The following is a 7,039-nucleotide window of genomic DNA, read 5'->3' as shown; positions in this document are numbered from 1 at the left end:
GGGGGGGGGGGGGGGGGGGGGGGGTGGGACACGGCTCGCCCGCTGAGGGCTTTCCGAGCTTTTCTGTGGATAACGGTACCTGGAAGTATTTAGAATCATGGAATCATCTAGGCTGGAAGGGACCTTCAAGATCATCCAGTCCAACCGTCAACCTAACTCTGACAAAAAAGCCATCACTAAACCATGTCCCCCAGCACCATGTCAGCCCGTCTTTTGAACACCTCCAGGGATGGAGCCTCAACCCCTTCCCTGGGCAGCCCATTCCAAGGCTTCATAACCCTTTCTGTGTTAAAATTTTCCCTAATATCCAACCTGAGCCTCCCCTGGCACAACTTGAGGCTGTTTCCTCTTGTCCCATTACCTGTTCCTTGGGAGGAGACTGACCCTCACCTCGCTACACCCTCCTTTCAGGGGGCTGTAGAGAGTGAGAAGGTCTCCCCTCAGCCTCCTTTTCTCCAGGCTGAACAACCCCCGTTCCCTCAGTCTCTCCTCAGAAGACTTACTCTCCAGACCCCTCACCAGCTTTGGTGCCCTTCTCTGGACACACTCCAGCACCTCAATGTCTTTCTTGTGGTAAGGGATATTTAGGGATGTTGTGCCTCTTAGTCTCTCATTAACTTGCATACTGTTTCCTTATGGGCACCTCTCTGCTTTATTCAGTGACAGAAGATTAATTTTATAAGCAGATGCCATCTACAAGACAGACTCCACATGGAAATCTTGGACAATTCAGAATTGGGGGGCTATGCAGCGTAACCAGGGTGCAGCCCCTCTCTTTCAGCCCAACCAAATAACCTTCCCGCTGACTTCTCCAAAAATTGCTAAACTGTGCAAGAGAGTTGTGAGAAACTACTTGACCTTGAGCCACACAAGAAAGGTAAAATTGTAGACAGGGGTGAAACTGTTCAGATGGAATCAGTTTAAAGATTCAAGAAGAAAAATATAAGCATGAAAAGAAATAAAATCCTCTGAGAGAAAGGAAGGCAGAAAAAGCAACACAAAGGACTGTTGGCCTGTTGCAAGAAGCACGAGAGCCTGATGGTCTTCCACATGAGTGCAGGGTCAACCAAGACTCGTAGGTGTCTTACCAGAGGATTAGTGGCTCATTAATTCCAGCTTTTGTGTGAATGAGCCACAAAGTAATTGCTTGATGGTTTTAAGTTGTGTAGATGCTGTTTGCAGACTTTTAATGCATGCTAATAGTTCCTGAAGTGAATTAGAGCAGGAGCGTTAAGAAGGACAAAGTCCATAAGCACGGCCTGTGCTGGATCCCTGCTCTCTTGGGGAATCCTGAAGGTGCAGTTTCTCCAGTTTTTCATTTTAAAGACTCTCGCTGCTTGCAGGAGAAGAATAGAAACATGTCTTAATTAATGTTCTCTGGTAATCAACTTAACTGACCCTATCTTATTTTAGGCACTGCATGTGTAGTGATGCTAAGAAGGTGATATTAGTGATAGTAAGAACATAGACTCTGTTAAAAGCTGTTGGACTTAGATTGATGGCAAGTTTAATTAAATACCAATAGTCCATTACTTGCTGACTTAACCTACGTTCTTGATTACAGCATTTGATATTTCTGTAACTGGTTAATTTATCTGCTACAGCTGTGGTAAAATTCACATGGATGCCTCTGGAGGTTGTAAACCCCTGATGTGTACTTCAGCATTTCTCTTGAGACATATTCTTATAAATCTGTCTGTGGATGCAAACCATGTGACAAATTTGGTGATAAAGATTCTCCCTTCAGAAGCTAAGAAGTGCCGGCTTCTGGGATCAAACTCAGCACAGGGCTTCTGTCTCCGTAAAGCCTAAATGTGCCTTAACACTGCTGTAATATTTACTGACAGCAAAGTAAATTCACTACAAGTCAGTCAGTTAAAAATAAAGAGTGATGTCACGCTCTGCCTGTCACTTCCTATCACTGAGGATGGCACAAGGCTGTTCTTTTTATGTATAAGGAAGCATCGGCCGTACAAGATTTTTATTCTGACGAATCTTTCTTAGACTGTAGCAAGCAGAGCTGAGATTAATAATTTGGTGTTTTACCAATATGACCATATAAATACCAATAAGCAAGAGCTTGGATTTTTTTTTCATATAAAGTATCTGCAAGTGGAATTATTAAAAAAAGGATGTATAGCTCAAAGCATAAAACCTGTGTGTATTCAGCTTATACAGTGTTACAAATGGGATGCATTTTTCTTCAACCAGGAGCCTGAATTTTTCCAGGGAATTTAAAAATAACAAAAAAAGTACTTCGTTCGTTAACAAAACAGCCTATGAGAAGAACAGGGACTGTCCAGCCAAGTTAATCCGTACCAGCAACCTGTTCTCAACAGCAGAGACCATCAAACTGCTGCCATGCTAGATCTCCTTCTTAATCCTTTCAAACCTCTGAGAGAAATTTCTAAAACTACTGTGCGCCAAGAAAATAATAAAAAGTACATTTGTGACCATCCTTTGAATTCAGTTTTTCAACCCAGTTTTGATTTTATGTTGTGTGTTCTTCATTTCTCGTTCTCAGCTAGTTCTGTCACTGAATGGAAAATCAAAAATCCATTTTGGTAGTTAACTAATGCCGAAAGTCTGATTGCCCTCTTGAAAATTCCCTTTAGAGAAAGGAGAATAGGAATGTTTGCTGTTACCTTCTTTTGCTGTGAGGTACTACCAGGGTTTCTCTGCTGTCTTTACCATTCAGAAAAGCAGGAATCAGAGTCCAGACGAGCAGGTAATCTCTGTGAAATAAGAGCCTTTTTTTAGTAGAGGGTGCACAACTTGAGAATTTTTGAGAGGAGGCAGGTGAGGTTTTCTACAGGATTTATGGTCTGGGAATGACGCAGAGGTCGGTAGACAGCAGAGGAAAATTAGAAGTGCCTTAGCAGCAGCACAGGTTTTATTTGTTTCTGTCTACTTTTTCTACCACTGACACTATTTTCCTCTTCTCGTATTTTTGTGGCATAATGTTTGTTCATAATTTATGGCAGTCTAAAGAGGTACTCTAGCAAATTAATGTATAATTAGGATTCAGGGAATTGAACCCTCTGTCCCGACTACTGGTTTCCCAGTAAATACAATGAGAGCATTGATCCATTTGTTCCTTATCTCATCGGTGTTAGGCAGAACCAGAGAACATGGCATTAGCAAGAATTGATTATGAGCCAAACAAAAATGACCGTCCTGCAACTTTGTACAGACAGACTCAAGAAAGATGGACATTTAGATCACTGTTGGCTTTTGGTGATTTCTGTTACTTTCAGTTACTTCATTCAGTTTGTTTCTGTGTTATTGGCTTCACCTGATCCATCTTTTGCTGGCGCCTGAAGTATCTACAAATACATGGAAGGCTTTTGCTTAATTCCAGGCTGTGATCAGTGTTACAGAACACTTGCATCTTTTCAAGGCTAGGTGGCTGCAGTGCTTTATTTAAAAGAGTGTTTGTCAAGTCCTTACATGGATGAAGATTCTGGAGAAGGCAGCAGGCTCGTGTTTACAGGCTCACACACCAGCCCAGACGGGTCACTGGCTCCTTGGCAGATAACATTCATTTCAAAGACATTACATCTAAATTCTCCTGATTAACTGTGGCTTGATATACCTGACGTCATCTTCCGTAATTTTCCTATCTGATTGCTATATCTCAATTAGCAGGTTACTTTGACTTGGAAATGCACAGTAGGAGCCGTCATATTTGAGAAGGAGGCAGCCTGGACTGGAGTAATTAATTATAGCAATTACATGTACATTTTAACTTCATTATTACGCATAGGGTTCAGCTGCTTGTGCTCTTTTCTCAATGGCAATACTAGTTGAGAGAACTGACACCCTCATTCTTTCCTGTAACCCTGGATTCAGTTCATCCCTCTCACCAGAGCAAGGGTTTAGGAATATTTCTGAGCCACCATCAGATAGCTGGTCTGATTTAATAAAAGAAAGAAGTCCTGTAGTTTTTTCTAAGCTGTATCAGTTACTGATCACACAATCGCAGAATGATAGGGGGTTGGAAGGGACCTCTGGAGATCATCTAATCCAACCCCCCTCAGCAGAGCAGGTCCACCCAGAGCAGGTTGCACAGGAATGTGTCCAGGTGGGTGTGGAATGTCTCCAGAGAAGGAGACTCCACCACTTCTCTGGGCAGCCTCTTCCAGGGCTCTGCCACCCTCAAAGTAAAGAAGTTCCTCCTCATGTTTGATCATCCTTAGTTTGATTTGTTTGAAGCATACCGACAAAGCTTCTTAAATTACATTTCTCTAATATTTTTTATCACCAAAAAAATGAATGATCATGAGGTCTGATGTGGGCACAATGTGTGTTAAAGGCACAAGGAGGGAAAGAGGAACTAATTTTTAACCTATGACCAAATGCAGGCTGAAGTAACTTAGTTGTTCAGCTCAGGTCTGATCAGATCTGGGCTGATTATGTCCTAAGAAGGACTATGCTTCCTTACCTAGTAAGTAAAAATTTCTCTGTTTTAAGAAGCTGTTTTAAAGTGACGCGAGTTCTGTTTCAGTGTGTTTGGGAATTTTATTTAGCTTTATCAGTTACTTTGAAATTTTCCAATTTAAATCATGTCATGCTGAAATCTCTTTCATGTCTGACTGAATGCTTCTGTCTAAACAGGGAAGAGGGAATCCGATTGATCTTTCTGTACTGGGAGCCTCTGCTTAAGATAGTGACCCACTTCCACCTGCATACTGAAGCAAACTATTTCCTATTTTATTTATTCCAACACTGCCATCTGCAATGCTAAAAGCAACATACAAAAATGGAATCCCTCTACTTAGTGTGCCTAACAGGGATTTCTCAAACAAATCTTTGAAGACAATTCTCAGTGTGATGTGTAATCTAGTCTTCGGTAAAGCTCTGATTTATCTCCAAATTCAGAAACATCGGTAGTAAATAGGAAACTAGCTTAATGTGCTATCATCTTTTTCTTTCTGAATTCCCTGCTCCTCCCTGAACACAAATAGTCTACCAATTATTAACTTGAAATTAGACCATAGCTAAAAGTTTGTGGGCATCCTGTTCTTCCTCTAATGTTTTTTTGTTGCTTTTTCTTTCTTTCTTTCTTTTTTTACACTACAGCAACATATTTCTTTACATTGTGTTTGCCATATTTCATAGAATCATAGAATGGTTTGGGTTGGAAGGACCTTGAAGATCATTGAGTTCCAACCCCCCTGCCACGGGCAGGGACACCTCCCACCAGACCAGGTTGCTCAAAGCCCCATCCAACCTGGCCTTGAACATCTCCAGGGATGGGGCATCCACAGCTTCTCTGGGCAACCTGTTCCAGTGCTTCACCACCCTCATATTTATGCTGTATCAATCAATATCTTTTTCTGACTAAGTTTTTATTACACATATAAAGATCTACTATGAAACTATCAAGTGAAAACCAAAGATATGCAACTGTCTTAAACTATGAGCACATTAAAAGAAAAAAAAAAAACCACAAACCATAGCGATACCCTGTTAAAACAAATGCCTCTTAGTTTTTGCTAAAATAATACTGTTTAAAATCAATAACATAATTATCTTCTGTGAAAGTTACTTACATGTTCTTTATGTGGAAAGCCAGCAACTATTTTAGTATCTGGTATATCACTGAAGGCTTGGTAACAACGTGATCCAGGCAGAGAAGGGTCTATTCTCTCCCTGCTCTGTCACTTTCTCTCAGACCATGGACATTGCAATCCACAAGCCAGGGAGTTCTTAGTATTTCCTTTTTTCCCAAGAATGTCATGATCTATCCCTAAGAAATGGAAGAACTTGTTATCAGTTATACTTGTAAATAATGCTTATTATTAAAAATAGATTAGTTTAACTTCTAATTTAAACTTTATTATAGTAAGTCAAATTTGCCACCATTGAATGTAATTCTGTTTTTTTCAGATGAGTCCATATTTTAAGAAAACCTTGGTAGAAACTTTTAGAAACCTTAAGAAAAAAAAATCTAAGATATTTTTTAGTATGAATACTTTTATCTGGTGAATTATATGAAAGTCTATTACATTCTTAGGATCTAAGGGAAACCGAAAGCTTTTTGGGGAAAAAAAAGAGTGGTTTCCTTTTGTTTTTATCAGCATAGGCTGTGACACCTAAGAGGACCAAAAATTTTTGGCATCATGCAATCTGCTGTACTGCAAAGAACGGCCATGGGTGCACAGCTGCAATTTTGGGAGGGCTGACTCCAGGCAGTAACAGTAGCCACTGCAGCAGCAACGTGGTGGTACACAAGACAGCAAACATTCTGAATCCATTCACTGCCTCTCTGCCAGAGTAGTCATTATCTGTTTCTTTCATGAAATATAGCACATAGAAATATATAACCTATATGTGCTGGTAAGATGCTATTCTACTATAATGTAGATGTGATGCATTTTGTACACAGAACTTTCTTAGTCCTGTTCCATGTGACTTGGTGTATCATGGGACTGAATTTCCATGCTTCTGTAAGTAGTTGCTGAGCCAGTGTTATTTATTCCATTTACACTTTAATTGCAGCCTTCTATAATTTGCAAATTGTGTATTTGTGAGCACAGCTTACATTAGAAATTGAACTGTTTTATTTGCCTGGGGGAAACCAAATTTTGTGCAGAACAGGAAAGCCAAAATAACCTCAGTAAGCAATTCTAAACCTGTTTCATATATATGAGTAAGATAAGTCTTAAGAAGCTGGAGAAGTTACAGTGCAGTTTAATAGCTCGGTGGGTTAATCAGCGTTATTCTGGTTAAGTAGCATTTGAGTCCCTGTCCTATACCTGTATTTTTCTAGATCTACAGTAGTTAAAAATCTACCTGGCACACAAAAAGGGTGTTTTGCAAAGCTTCAAGGAATACCGTACTGAGATTACACCTTTCCTGGATGCTTCCAGAATCAATTTTTACCAATTTCGAGCCCTCTCCTTTCCAAGAAGCAAATGCATCTACACTAATGGCAGAAGAAGCTTCCATTAGGGGAAGCTGCCAAACTGCAGAGCATATAAAATGTGACCATAGGGTTACAACCTACAACCTTTAAGTAAAAGCCTTGAAGTAA

At 40.2% G+C, this 7,039-nt stretch overlaps 1 long non-coding RNA gene across 1 annotated transcript; it reads right to left on the bottom strand.

Moving 5' to 3' along the window:
- Positions 1–1,220: 1,220 nt before the first annotated feature.
- On the bottom strand, positions 1,221–5,669 carry LOC106901647. Its single transcript, XR_001414340.1, has 3 exons — positions 5,556–5,669; positions 2,646–2,735; positions 1,221–1,333 (listed from the first exon to the last, which is right to left on the bottom strand). It is a non-coding gene; the product is annotated as an uncharacterized LOC106901647 (long non-coding RNA).
- Between the last annotated feature and the right edge of the window lie 1,370 nt (positions 5,670–7,039).

Source organism: Calidris pugnax, unplaced genomic scaffold, assembly GCF_001431845.1.
Source record: "Calidris pugnax isolate Ruff unplaced genomic scaffold, ASM143184v1 scaffold219, whole genome shotgun sequence".
Classification (NCBI taxonomy): Eukaryota; Metazoa; Chordata; class Aves; order Charadriiformes; family Scolopacidae; genus Calidris; species Calidris pugnax.
This window is presented reverse-complemented; position numbering and strand designations above follow the sequence as displayed.